Source organism: Neopelma chrysocephalum, unplaced genomic scaffold, assembly GCF_003984885.1.
Source record: "Neopelma chrysocephalum unplaced genomic scaffold, ASM398488v2 Primary Assembly neopelma1_108, whole genome shotgun sequence".
In the NCBI taxonomy this organism is placed as follows: Eukaryota; Metazoa; Chordata; class Aves; order Passeriformes; family Pipridae; genus Neopelma; species Neopelma chrysocephalum.
The window spans coordinates 1,882,700-1,898,188 of NW_020897773.1; the positions used below are offsets into that span (position 1 = coordinate 1,882,700).

At 40.8% G+C, this 15,489-nt stretch overlaps 1 protein-coding gene across 1 annotated transcript in view; it reads left to right on the plus strand.

Moving 5' to 3' along the window:
• The window catches only part of ALK (ALK receptor tyrosine kinase), a 313,264-nt gene that overhangs the window by 130,503 nt on the left and 167,272 nt on the right, over positions 1-15,489 (plus strand). The gene's annotated exons all lie outside the window — the stretch shown is intronic.

Genomic DNA, 15,489 nt, shown 5'->3' on the forward strand with positions numbered 1-15,489 from the left:
CCTTTTTGAAGATTGTAGACTGAACTGTATAGGATTATGGAGGTTGTCTTTTATGGCTTTATATATCATTCCTCACCATCCTATTTGGTTTGGTTTGGGTCTTGTATGCTTCATTTACTATAAAGCAGATGCTTTTACTTTAATACAAGGTGTCATCTGATTTCCACCTACCTGTACCAGGTTAGTATTTTCTCAAAAGAGCATTTCATTGGCTTTGTGGGCTGTGCAGTGATGTAAAATGACTACCAAGTTTTGGTTGTGTGCTGTTTCCAAATGAAGACAATCTTCCATATCAAGGCCTTCTGCAATTTGTATTTGAAACCTTCAAAAGTGGTAAAGCCCATATCATATTTTGAAGGAGAAAAGAATATGTCCAACATTATACATGATTAGGCTCTGGGGAGACTTTACAGTAGTCTTCCAGTACCTAAAGGAGGCCTACAGAAAAGATGGGGAGGGGCTCTTCATCAGGTAGGGTAGTGATAGGATGAGGGGTAATGGTTTTAAAGTGATAGAGGGTAGATTGAGATAGTTTATAAGGAATAAATTCTTTACTGTGAAGGTGGTGAAGCACTGGCACATGTTGCCCATAGAAGCTGTGGCTGTCCCATCCCTGGAAGTGTTCAAGGCCAGGTTGGATGGGGCTTTGAGCAACCTGGTCTAGTGGAGAGTGTCCCTGCCCATGGCAGGGGAGCTGGAACTAGATGATCCTTAAGGTCCCTTCCAACCCAAACCATTTTGTGATTCTGTGGTAATTTGTTTGAGAATTGCCCTGAAAGCATTTGTGGATTTGCTTTAGTTTCTTTGCAAAATTAGTCAAATCTACCATGTTGATATTTTTACAAATAATGCATCTCACATTCAGTAGACAAGTGTCATACATGAAGCGCTAGTGGAAACTTAATTTACCATTGTGCTTCAAACTTGACTTCAGAAACTGTCCTTAGAGTAAAGCATGTGAATACCTTTATTTTAGAGTGCTAGAAAAGGATACCAGGTAAGGACCACTGCAAAAAGAACTGTTGGAATCAGCTGATCTTATTTAAACTTCCTAAGTATGAGATCCAGTGCTCATACTGGCTTTAGTACTGTTTTCTATGGAAACTTAAAAATTAAATGAAGTCTCACTGACACATTTACTAGGGTTCAATTTGGTTGCAGTCTGGAAGGGGCTGGTGTCTATAGGATAGCAAGAGATGGTCACTGTAAACGGGGCCTGTCATTTTTTGGCTTTAATTTAGGGGTGCTTAGCTTCTGTCAGAGGCCTTGAAAGTCAGATATTTTGAATCACAAAGATCCTAAGATTCCAGATCTCATTTCTCTGTGCTTGAATGATGGATTATAGCCTTGAAGAGAGGATGCTGGTGTCGTGCATCTCACCAACATTCTTCTTGTCTCTATTGTCCTGTGTTCAGAGTTCTTTTTCAGTTGATTTTCCTACAAGAATGCCAAAAGCTGGAAGAGACTGCTGTACCTTTCCTCCTGATGCAAGAGTCATGTTGGGTAGTAGTTTTTCAGTGTTGAAGACCACCAAAAGAAGACAGCTTTTCTGTTTCAGTAGTTCTGTTTGCTTCCTTTTACACATTTCTTCTAAAAGAAAAAACCTATCAACGGTATCTAGAACAAGGATTACAGCCATACTGAGACTTAACTAAATTAAGTACCCTGATAGCTCATCTTCAAAGATGGAAGTGGTTTGAAAGCCTCCTCAGCCTGCAAGTCTCTGCAACGTTTCCTTCAGGATCAGTTCTGTGTTTGTAATGAACAAAAAAACCCTGTTATTCCCTTTTTTTTTAAAAAAAAGAAACCCAAACAGTTTAATAGAAAAACCATTAAAGCCTTGCCAGATAGTCTGAAAAATACTGCCTGCAGGAACTGTTAAAGTGCATGCTGTCAAATATGACATATATGCACAAATACCTATGGGCTTATTAGAGCCTCCATAGTGATGTGCTGTCAGCAGTGCATTTCTGCTGCATATGACCTTGCAATATTTACTTTTATCTAAAAGGAAAAGAGGGAGAGAGCATTATTCAGTGAAGCTTGGATATCTCCTGTAACCTTTATGGAGCCTGTGCCAACCACTTCATAGCAGCCCATAGCACATTCACTCTGTGCAGGGCTCAGGTTATTGGAAAGCCACAGCAGTAAATCCTATTTGCCTGGATGTTGCAAGAAAAGGAGAGCTCTCTGTTTGCTCTTCTCTGCTGTATTACAGCGTACATGTCTGCTGCATCTACTAGCTTATTCCTAGGGGATTTTATTTTCCATCCTTAAAAGAAGGCTGCCAGACTGATTTAAGGCCAAAAGTGATGCTTTCAAAAAAAAGTGGGTCTATTGAGCCTTGGATCATTTGACAGGTGGCCATAAGGTTTTGTTTGAAGTCAAAGAAAGCAGAATCTTTTCTGGGTTTAAATAACATCCCTTGCCACAGGTTTTGGCAGCCTTGTGCTAATGCCTCCAATTAGGAAAGGAAGGCACTGTAGCCATGAAAAGAAAAGTGACCTGCAGGTGAAATGCAAAATGTAGGCAAATTATGTGACTGGTGTAAAAGTGAAATAACAGGCAAGATCTTTCCTCTCTTAATAATATGGTGTTTTGTATTACGGGCTTTTAGAAACAGCCTTATTAAAACTAAGTCCTAAGCATCTTTCCTTGTCATTCTGTAGAACACCAGTGACCTTTGTGAATTTAAAGACAACATGGGTGGTTTACCAGAAGTACCTTAAATTTACTCAGCTTACTTTCAAGTTTCATCTGTACTATGTTGCATAAAATACTGCACCAGTTACCATAATGCATCAGTTTGTGAAATTAGGTCTTTCCACTAGTGCTTTGCTAGCAGGGAAGTCATCTGTCACCAGAGGGAAAAGCTGAGGGAAAGAATAGTTAGAGAATCACAGCATATGATGAGTTGGAGGGGACATCCAGGCAGATCTTGGAGCCCAACCCTTATTCCTGCACAGTGTTAAGGTAAGCTGTCCCCGCTCACATGCCAGATCTCTTTGGGCTCCTGAATCACTTCTGCACCTCTTGCACATTCTATCTGATGTACCTGTTCATCTCAGAAGTAACATTTACTGTGGTTTTGCTCCATAGGGATAAGCACTGGGAGGCACTTAGGACTTAGTGCAGATAGAATGAGATAGCACTGAGGTCAAAATCCCCTGTGTGTCTGCAGTACAGGAACCACACAAGTTTCATTTACACCAGCTTACCACCAAAATATCTCGCTATGGTCCTGATAATGGTAATGGCTTTGTGATGGGGACTCACAGAAATCATCAGCTGGAATCATTCTGTCAGACAGAGCCAGCTTCTAAACTCTTGTGTGTCATTCTGGGCTGTGTAAAATCCATATTATGAGCCACAATCCATTTCCAATTCACCCTGCCATGCATCCCTTGTTCTGTTATCTCCAGGCTAAAACTAGAGTAGGGAGATAGTCTTTTAATAAGACAGTAGTTCTTTCAGTCTATAGCTAACAAAAGAATCAAATAAAATGGGATTTCTCATTTATGCTATATCTTAGGGAAGTGAAAAGAGGATGGAATAATTGTAACCAAGATAAATACACAAGTCATAACCCTTTTAGCATAACTATGCCTGTTTCTAGAAAATTGGAATGTCAGTGAGCTAAAGGTAATTTGTTCAGGATGCCAGCAGAATGATAAGTCTGACTACTTGATTTTTTTCTCTCATTAGATAGTTTCAGTAAGACTGAAAAGAGAATGTAGTTGGTCAGAAGAGCCTTGTACATCTTTGCAGATACATCTCCACCCACCTCTCCCCTGACAATAATGTATGTGGCTTCCTCAGTTTGATTTTTGGGGCAGAAATCCTTGGTTAGGGCTGTGGTGACATTTCAGAGACATTCTTGGAAGAAGAAAACTCCTATGACATATAATGGTTAGTGGTGTTTAATTGAATTCATGTAACATTTCTCCATTATAGCTAGGCTTTGTGCTGTCCAAATTTGTTATTTTTTAAGATAAACATGTATCTCTTGAGAAATAGAATTGATTTAAAAGGTATGCTGAAGGTAGGATTACAACATATGAGAAGATTGGCATGCCCTGTTCAGTGGGCAGATCCCCTGTGGCTGTGCTTTTTGTTTTTAGAGCAAAAGATCTGTACAGTCTTTCATCTGTAATGTTCATCGAAAGCTCAAACTTCTACAATTTGTATTCATGTGAAACCCACACTGAAGCCCCAGAGGTATTTGCTTGCATGAAGAGTGGAGTCTTTTTCCAGCTTTTTCACTGCTGGAAAAAGCAATGTCCTTATTATTTCAGTTAGTTCACACTATTCAGAGCCCAAAAGTGTGATAGGCAGTTTGCAGAATAAGTAAAGAAAAAAATGGCTCTTCCTCAGCAAAAATATAATTTCTAAGTGAATCGCAGTGCAATCACAGTAAGAAAAGCAAACTCAAGAGAAGAGAGAAGACACAGAAATTATAGTTTTGTAGTGTAGCTAAAATATTTTGAGATACATGTGATTTGGTGGTCACTGTTGACATGACTGAAGCTCCTCTTTGTTTCTTTGTGTGCCATTGTCACTGTCTGTCTATTTGTAGCTGCCAGGTGTTGTTTTCCTCATTCTCTTGAACTGTGGTGCAGTGACTTCCTAAGGTATTCTGTGTAAAGAGGTCTGGCCTTCAATGAGCCTCCCAGACTCTGTGGAAAAAAAAAGAGTGTTTAAAAGGATCCATTAGTCTTCCTTGGTACATGTTAAGGCAATTTTATTGACAGATGATACTGGGAAGGTGGAAGTACTCAGTGACTTTCTTTGCGTTTACAGGTCAAGGCAGCTTGCAGACCTTGGCATGTAACAGCATGGGTTCAAGGAAAGGGCAGCAAGGATTGTGAGAGCACAAAGTTAGGGTCTACTTAGAGAAGCTGGATGCTTTGAAGTGCCTGGAACTGGGTACAACCAAAGATGCTGTATCTAATATCAATGAGAAATCATTGCAATTGAAGGAAGTCCTTGACAACCAGAAAAGATTTAGTAGTATGTTCATTTCTAAGGAGGGCAAGATGTAGGAGTTGGAGAACTACAGGCTGGTCTCCCTCATATCAGTCCTTAGAAAGAATATAAAACCTGTCCTCTTGGACTCCGTTCCCAAACAGGTAGAAGACAAGAAAATAATTGGGAGCTCTTAGCATGGATTTTCCAAGGACAAATCATTGTTCACCAGCCTCATGTCCTTTAGTGTCAAATGACCGGGTGAGGGAACAAGAAACCATGGGTGTACTTTATCTTGACTTTAGGAAGGCTTTAAGCATCATCATCCCCAGCATTCTCATGTGGGAACTGAGGAGGTCTGGGTGGGTGAGCTCCCTTTTAATCAGACTGAAAACTGGACAGAGGGCTCAGAGGCCAATAAAACTTGGTGGTTTCATGCCCACTGACAGCCAGCACTGAGCAGAGCTGACCCCAGGAGCCAGAACTGGGGCTGATGGTGCTCAGTATTGTCATCCGTGACCTGGACAATGAGACACTGGTCTCACTGTAGATGATCCAGATGTGGTGCAATGCTGGAACAGGTTACTCAGAGAAGATGTCACATCTCCAAGCCTGGAGGCTTTCGAGACTTAGCTGAACAAAATTGCAGCTGTCCTCATCTAGTGTTGGTGATGGTCCTGCTCAGAGCAGGGCATTGAACAGAGACCTGTGGAATGACCTTCCAGTTCCTGCGGTTCAGTGATCCCATTTTAAAATGGTGACAGCAATGGACAGGCTTTCTTTTTTTGCTTTCTTGTGCTGTAGGGCCCTTGAGAGGCCAGAACCGAAACCAGACAGCTGGAGTCCTGTCTACTGAGATCTCATCTCACCAGGACATGTAGCCTTCATCTAACTGTAGTCCTTCCTTCACCTGTACCACTATCTCTAGAATAGAAAGGAGGATCTGTTTTATTTCACAGTAAAGGCAGATTAGGTGGAGTTTTAATAAAAAAGCTAACTGCAAGAGGCAGATGAAATCAGCTCTTTCAAGTAAATGTTGCCATCATAAATAAGATTGCTGGCACTTGAGTGGTTCAAACTACTAATTCTCTGTGATGCCTGATTTTACTGCATTAAGGAGGCAAGCCCCTCACATTTGTACTGTCTTTTCCAGTTTGAAAAACAGATTTTTAGCATCCTGGGGTTTAATCACTTAATGTTTCTGCAATGTTTTGAATTTATAAAATAAATGCTGTCTTAAAGTGTGAACTTTAACTGCGTTGTTGGAGAACATATTTTATAAGTGATCTGAAGGCCCAGGGAACAGTCACTATGTGTAAGCTCATGGAATCCTGTTCTTTCAGTGATTGCTTCAGCACTTTTCAGCATGCCTATCAACATTCACAGAAGCTTTAACCCACTGTCAGACCTAGGGGAAAGGGTCATTGTCCCCTCTCTTGTCTGCTCATATTACAAGTGGTGTGTGGGTGAAGCTTGCTATTTTCTTATACATGAAGGTTAAGTGGGTTTTTTTTAATTAGCAGAAGGAGAACCAGCAGTCAGTGCAGTTTTCATAGTAGAGCAAGGGGTCCTCCCAAGGTTTCTGCCATCTGCGTTTCTTTCCATCCTCTACCTGGTGTGGCAAGGCACTCTCCTCCCTTTTTGTCCCAGAGACAATGAGTTATGAAAGCACAGAAAATATGAGGAAGCTTTAGAGCTAAAAGATGAGTGGAAAGAGGTCTGCCAAACAAAACTGGCATGCAGAACTGATACCTGAGTTATGGAAAGGCAGATTTGGGATGGAAGTGGCATGGAGACTAGAGATGGAAGAAGGAAGGCTGAGACTGATAATGGGCAGGGATCTGGTGCTTTATGCTATCAGGCATTCAACAAGCTCTGGATAGGATCATCACATTTCCCACTACATATGGGGACAGTTGGCCAACTAATAGTCTCCTGGTACTGGGTGCATGGATGTATATATATGTGTGTAGAGGAGAGACTGACAAGAACAGATTAAAATGTGTAGGACATTAAAATACACCATCTCCTCAAGATTTATCTTATTTATGTTATCTGCAGACCAATTTCATGATTCTCCAATGGTCTGAGTTATGACCCTTGTGCACTTAAAGCTGACATAACGGCAGCCTCACTGTAATGAGTTTAATCCTAGCTCGGAGTGAAAAAGGAGGAGGGCTATGCCAAATTGATTAAATTATGCACCTTCTCTTGTGGCTTTCCTAGTTCTTCAGGGGAATAACTTGCAGTACTTACTAGTTGTTTAACATGGTCTCTGACGTTACCGAACTGTGAGTTGCTGCAATTCTGTTCCAGGCACGTTTCTATTCAGGTACTTGTGCGTCAGAATATTGCTGAACTTCTTAATTTTTAGGCTTCTAGCCTCCCAAGTGTAATCGAATAAGCACACTCGAGGGCAAAACAGCAACTAGAGGCACAGCATTAGGCTTCCTTTCACATCCTCCCCTTAACTACTGCACACACTGTGGGCTACTGAACAGGCGTTCTTCCTCTCTATTTTTACTGTCAGAACCAGCTTCCTCTTAGCTTTCCCTTTAGGTCTGCCTTGTTCATGGTGACAGAAAATTCTCCCATCTTCTAGTCTCAGAACAGACAGCTCAAAAGTAACTTACCATTCGCCTCTGTCAGCAGCAAAAGAGAAGATGCATATTGGTTAATCAGCTGTGCAAGGCTGAATTATTTAAAGACTCTTCTGTCATTCTCTAGGAAAGATTTTAATTTCAGCATTGAATTCTAAGTTTTTAATTAACTATCTACTTTTTTCAGTTCAGTGCTTTTTAGCTGGGAGCAAACGCTGCTGAGTCATTTAGGAATTGGGCTGTAACAGCATCTGGCTCTAGCTCCCGTTACAGAAGGCAATACCTGGAGCTTTTAATTGTTTCCTTTTTCTTCCATATGATTTTTCCTTTTTGAAAAACCTTGACTTACACTGCTTTGTGAGAAAATCATCTTTTATTGTTGTCTGTCTAAAGAGTACTGTGATGAGATATGCTAGGGATTGCTGGAATTTAAACTGATAAATAGTAATAAAGTTTTATAATAGTGTTCATTTGGACTTCAGCTCACGCACTACGCCTGATTTTAGGGAAGTGACAGGGGAAATCTGTGAAAGAGCTGTGTGAAGGTCACTGCTAGGAGACTCCTCTCTGTGTGTTAGGCTTCAAGGTTGCCTCCAAGAGAATAGGTAAAATAATAAAGAAAATTTCTGGAACTGGAGTGTGAGAAAAGGAAGGACTCCTGTCTTTCCTAAATTTAACTTACATTTCTATAGCACTGCTGCAGTTCCCAAGGATCACAGTGAATACTGGTTGTTCGAGGGACAAGGTTTTATATGAGTGAAGCCTTTGAATTTAAGACAAATCACGTAGGGCAAATCAAATTCGTTTGATGACTTAGTAAGAGGACAACGTTTTACTTTATTTTGTTGTGATGCGTTATTGGCCTTCCCCTTTATACTTTGGAAATGAAAAATACTTGAATAGGAGGTAATTTTAAAGAGCTTTGACTTGCAGATCTCTGCTCTGATACAAATCTTGGCCACACGCTGTTTGCAGTTGTTTAATGTCTGCCTTAACTTGTCCATTTGTAAAATGTATTACACGCCCACAAGAGTTAGTATGAATTCATTAGCGTTTCTGAATTGCTCTTGCATCATCTAGAGAAACATGCTCACATTCCTGCTAGGTATTAGAAGTGAAATCCTGGTTCTATTTAAGCTAATAGCAAGAACTCTGATCGACTTCCAAAGAGGTGAGATATCATTCAATTAGCATAATTAGATTGTTAAGAATTGTTCAGCTCCAAATTTTGTAATAATTCAAAGGGCTGTTACCTTCATGAATTTTAAGTCAGATGCAGGTCTAGCATGTTGCAAATCTTTCGGTGCTTATGCAGTCACATTGCATTCAGCACTGGAGACTATTCACATTCTTCACATTCAGCACATTTTGGAGCCTTGATGAGGCAATTAGAAAATCCATATAAATAAGCCTAGAAAAAGTATTACAGTATCTTTTCTTAATGTTGTCACTCAGGTAGTGCCCACTTTTTTCATGGCTTTTACCAGCTACTGAGCTCCTGCTTTGAGACTTTTGCTTGAATAGTTAATTTGAAAGTTAAATGTAAAATGAAGAATCCAAAGGCCAGCTCTGTGGGATGTTTTGTGATACTAGTAGAAATGTTCTCTCTAGTCAGCATCTCTAAAGACTATAAAACTTGATTTAAATAATTTTTTTCTACTGTACAGTCCCCAGCAGACGTTGACTGTTAATAGTTTTTACAGCCCTAATTTAATCTGGTAGAGTATTGAACTTGTGTGTGAAAGGTAATAAAATCCTTTTAGTAGGAAGATGGAGTTTATGTTCAGAATAACAATCTATCAGTTTTGCAAAGGATTGTTAAATTGCTGCTTTATAACTGTGATCAGATTAAGTCAGCCTAGCTGTGTTTTGAGCCTTGCTTTTCACAGAACCACAGAATTGTTAGGGTTGGAAGGGGCCTCTGGAGATCATCCACTCCAACCCCCCTGCCAAGGCAAGGTCACCTAGAGCAGGTGGGTTCTGAATGTCTCCAGAGAGGGATACTCCACAACCTCCCTGGGCAGCCTGTCCCAGTACTCTGCCACCCTCAAGGTAAAGCAGTTCTTCCTCATGTTGAGGTGGAACTTCTTGTGTTTTAGTTTATGACATTGCTCCTCCACCTGTCACTGGGGACCACCAAAAAAAAGTCTGGCACCATCCTCTTAACACCCCCCTTTGAGATATTTATATGCATTAATGAGTTCCCCTCTTAGTCAACTCTTCTCCAAACTAAACAGGCCCAGCTCCCGCAGTCTCTCATAACAGAGATGCTTCAGAACCTCAGTCGTCTTTGTGGCCCTCCACTGGACCTTCTTCAGTAGCTCCTTGTCCTTCTTGCACTGAGTGGCGCAGAACTGGACACAGCACTCCAGATGTGGCCTCATTAGGGCCGGGTAGATGGGGAGGATCACCTCCCTCAGCCTGCTGGTCACATGTTCCTGATGCACCCCAGGATGCCATTGGCTCTCCTGGGTGCAAGGGCAGCTTGCTGGCTCATAGTCAACTTGGTACCCACCAGACACCCAGCAGAGCTGCTCTCTAGTAGGTCAGCCCCCAACCTGTACAGGTACTTGGGGCTATTCCTCCCCAGGTGCAGGACCCTATACTTGCCCTTGTTGAACCTCCACCCAACTCTCCAGCCTATCTTGGGCCCACTGAATGGCAGCACAGCCTTCAGGTGTATCAGCCACTCCTGCAGACTTCATATCATCAGCAAACTTTCTGAGGTTACCTTCTATGCCTTTGGCCAGGTCCTTGCTAAACAAGTTGAATAAGACTGGACCCAGTATTGATCCCTGAGGAACGCCACTGACTACAGGCCTCCAACTGGATTCTACTCCACTGATCCTGAGCCCCTGAGCTCTGCCATTCAGCCAGTTCTTGACACACCTCACTGTCCACTCATCTTACACACATTTCCTGAGCTTACCTATAAGGATGTTATGGGAGACAGTGTCAAAAGAAGACTTTTCAAGAAAGTTAAAATAACAAAACTTTAGACATTCGGGAAGAAATCTGCTTGAATTGGCATGGGGACACTTTAATTTGCGTGAAGTACCCGGATGTCTGCTCTGTGTGTATTATTAGCTTGGGTGTGTTACTAAATACTGGTTTTAAATGATGTGAACTTCCCTCTTCATAAATTCAAATGCATGTCAATTTTGTAACTGATTTTTTATGTCCCATTGGCCTGCTTGATGTCACATCTTTAGGACCTTATTTGGTTATGTGCTATCAGGTATCCAGGAATGTCACATGCTGGAAATCCTAGACCTCAGCTGCAAGTTGAGGAGTTGCCTCTGTGTATTTGTCCCAGAAGAGCTTGTTGCTGTTTTCTGCAGTGAACCCTATTTCCCAATGTAACATCTCAAGCTGCTGCCTTTTTGGGCTGCAGCCATCTTTCCTAGACTGCTGCCTTGGAAAGGTCAGAGGATGCAATAGGGTTGCACTGACCTTGCTGAGCATCACAAGGTTATTGAGCAGTTGAACCTGACCTGGCTCTGTCCGTGGTTTTACCCTGAGACTGACTGGGAAGGATTTAGGATATGAGCAGTTAGCAGGGTGCATTCAAAGCTATTAGCTAGCTGTCAGATGACCAGATTTAAAAGGGACATGCAATAGGATTCTAAGTTTACCCAGTTCTTAGGGCTAAGGGATGACTGTCTTTTGAACCCCATAATCTCAGGCTTTCCTTAGCATTCACTGGCATGAGTTTCAGGTGTTTTGTGCCTCCATATCAGATAAGGATGTTGTGCTAGTTATTGTGGGAATGGGCTTCATTGCTGATGTGGTTTGAAGCTGTAGACTTACCAGTTTATACTCCTTCATTTGAAAACTGTTTTGGGCAGGTGCTTTGTTCATAGTGTATCTGTACATGCATAGTACATTAGCATCAGTTTTCTTGTTTACAAATAATCTGTTACCTCATTAGTCCTGAACAGCACAGCTTGAAGCTGTCTTCGTCACCTCAAAAACATCTTGCTACTAAGTTGATAAACCATCCTTCCCTTTGTGTGACATGAATGTTAAAATGTTGTAAACAAGTATCCAAAGGATCAACAACAATTTTTCATGCCGGATATATTTATTTGTCTTGTAATATTCCTTTTATGACAACTGCAATAATTTGCTGTGCTTAAAGCATAAATATTTTTTCATGTGCATTTGTCTGAAGTGACAGCAAGTTGCCAGAGATGTTATCAGACACAACATATGAGGATGAGTAATACCATTGCATTATGACTGCAGCTATTAAAAAGGCAGGGAAAAAATATTAGTAGAAGCTGAGTGTTATTGGTCTGGTCTGTTTCTCACACAGTGTGAGTGTTTAGGGGGAATGTGGAAAATAAAGTATTTGCATTTAGACCAGCAGTGTCTGGAACACCACAGAGCAGTATCAGCTGGTAGGGTTTCTGTCATATAGCGCAAACATGAGTGTATTTGGTGCAAAATACTGAATGCTGTTCCCTCTGCAAACCCATGGTTCTGTGCGATGATGATGAATGAGCTCAAGACCCCAGAAGTGCGAAGCGCCTGGGTCTCTGGCTGAATATCTAGTTACAATGTGATTATTTTAACTGCATCTCTTTAATATCAGCAATGCACTGTGCAGCCAGAGTCCAATTTAAAACCTATAGCAAAAGACTGCTGAAATGACTCATTGGTGAAGATCTTTGTGATAAGTAAGTAGACCCTTCAGAGTCCTGAGCAGTAGCATGTGACACTGGCAGCATGTACCATGAAGGGGGCCTTTCATCTCAGCTTATGTCCCTTGGTATCTAAATAGCAGAAAGAGTTTGGTGGAAGCTACAGTGCTTCTTCTAGCTATTCACCCGGGAGGATCCCAGGAGTCTTATTAGAGCTGCAAGCCAACAGGAGAAAATAAGTGCAAGGAAATTATTGCTGGAACCTTAGAGTCTTACAGGTCTACAAATGGTCTCGAAGCATGCCACATGGATCCCCACTGGAGGGAAACACAAATGAACATGTAGCTTCTGATTTTGCTTAGAAGTCCATTGGTGTGAAATAGAATGTTCTTGTATCCCTTAGCATGGATGTGGAATCAATCTCCACATGATATTTTAACTCTTTTTAAGTGGCAGTGTCTAATCTGATCCTGGAAATGGTCATATTGATCCTGTGGGAAGCCATTACATGAAAGAGTGGCAAGCAGTGGCTGAGAGGTTGTGCTTTTGAGGGAAACGAGAAGCACAGGGATTTGTGTTCAAAATGGATAATTTTTCACATTAGCTACGTTAATTATTCCTTTGTGGGTGCCAAAGTTTAATCCCAGAATCTTCAAATTCTGCTGTATAAGAAAGTCTGTGTGGTTTCATAGCAAGTACCCCTCATTGCAACTTTGGAAACCGTTCCCATAACACCAGAGCTAAAGGCAGCTCTGATAGTTCTTTTCTTGACGCTTAAGAACAGCAGTAAGAGCAAAAAGAGAATACTGCAAAAGACAGGAAAGTCATCCATAAGATAGTTGAGCTTTCAAAATCAAGAACAAAGTTTTGTTTATTCTCACCTTTTAAAAAATAAAGTAAATCTATATATTAAAAATATAATCTGTCATAGCTCTAGTAGGTGATCTCCCCAGAAGTATGCACTAGAGGACGTTTCTGACAAGACTGTGCTGGTGGTAAGGCCAGCACAGTGTAATAGCCATGCCCTTCATAATTAATTCCTAGGCACTGCTGCACACCCACACAGTGTGGGGCTGTTCCTCCCAGTATCCTGGGGCAGTGTGCAGGGGTAACCCCACCATGGCAAAATTGTATTCTTTTCAGCAATATAAATTAGTAAGTAGAACCAGCCACGTGATGAGTAATAAGCTACAGTTGCAAAGTGTGAGCCCTGTAAATAGAGAGTAGAAATCGAAAAGTCAAAACAAAGGAGGTTCATGACTATCTCTCAAATTTGCTGTAGCAGCTACTCTAGTCTACCACTGGACTTCATAGATGTTTCAAACCTGACCTTAAGTCAGAGCATAAGAGGAACTACCCTTGGCAGCTCTCTTGATTTAGAACCACTGCAAGAAAAGAAGGAATGAGAGCTGCCTTTGTTTGTTATTTTTAAAATCCGACTCCCTGTTGCAAGGCAGTAAGAAGAGCAAATGGTTCTTGCACCTGGCAAGTTACCATCAGCAATTATTGCAATGCTGAGTGTATTTCTGCCACCAGTAGAAATCTCTGCTCCCTTTCATGTCAGAGATTTCATTGTTCTTATGGGGATGCTACAATTAAAGTCCCAAGATTTACTGCTCTAATTCTCTTTTGTTTGCAACAGAAGGGAGAGTCAGGGAAGGATGATACATGTGGCTGAGTTTTGATTTTTTTTATTATTATTTATTTATTTTATTTTACTGCGCAACAAATACATTGTGTATATATGTAACTGACAAAAAGTCATCAAACCATTCTGTTAGTAACTGGATTAACAACTGTTATTTTGCATAAAGTTAGTAAAAAAAAAAACAAAACAAAAAAAGCTGTAACTGCATTTCACTTCTCTCCGTTTACAAACCTTGGCATCTGAGCAGGCTGTATGTTATGTATTTCTTCATGTTTCTTTCAGTATAGATATTTTCTGGTTTTAGATATGTCATTAATGTGGTGCCAATGTCAAGAACACTGTTTTTGACAAATATGTCAAAAATACTGCTTATGAGAAATGTGTTTATGGGAGGGAAACACAGTGGTTGACAGGAGTCCAGGCTTCATTTTTAGCCCTTCCATTATTGCCTTGTGTGTGACCTGAGAGGAACTGCCAAATCAGACTTTTTCAAAGGGGCCATCTGTGAACACAAGTTCAGTTCCCCTATTCTGAACTGGCATCTGACAGTGAGCTATTCAAATCTGAGCTCTTGACCCTCAGTTCAGTAGAGAGAAAGAAGAACAACTAAATAAGGACAATTCACCAGATCCATCGCAGGAGGTGAACTGCTGCAGGTGTTCAGAGTGGCTGTTTTGCACCTCATGATCCACAGCTTGGACACTGAGGTGAAGGCAAGCCAGATTAATTTCTGGCTCAATCCCTCAACAGGATTTTTTAGACACCTTGCATATCACCTGAGCCATGCTTAGTGATGTGGAAGATCATTCCTCTGAAACTTCAACCTTAGCATTTTCAAAAACAGGTTGCTGCTCTGGCTAAAATTATTGCACATTTAGAAATAGGTTTAAATTACAGCACTGTTGGGCCTTAATTTCTCTCTCAATGAAATTAAACTCTTTGTCAGACCTGCATGTTTTAAGTATTAACAGACAGGCTTTATTAATGGATGTTCCAGGTAATTGAGACAATAAGATTTCATTATCTGATCCGTCTTGCTAGAATTTGTGGAATATCACACTCTTTCTTGCTTCAAGGGTTGGTCCATTTCATTTACCAGCTACAGACCTCAGTGTGTTTCCTCTGTGGACAAATTGGTAAATTAGTCAGCTGCCAAAAGGGAGTAATTTGACTTACCTGAAATGAGCAGCAGTGGGATGAAAATACATTACCTCTGTCCCACTGGATAAGCCTCAGATTGTATTGAAATAGAATTAGGCCAAGGGAGTCAATGTACTGGATAATAATGAAATGTTTAATGTGAATTAGCTGCATATAAAATTAATACATTAGAATGAATTTCTGAAGAAAGGAAACTATGTCAGGCCTTTATCCTGAATCTATAATATGAGACTTTAAAATGGTGCACTCTTCTGTTTATAGAAGAGCAAAAATAAAGGTATTGAATTTGTGTTCTTTATTTGGATGAGAGAAATAGATGTAAATAATTATCTATCTATCTGTCTATCAGAGCAGTCAAATCAGGATGCCACTGAACCAAGGCTGATATGTTTGGGTCTGGACCAGACCTGAGAGGTCACAGACAAAAATCTAAACCTAAAACTCATTCATTATCTGCCTGGGCTTTTTC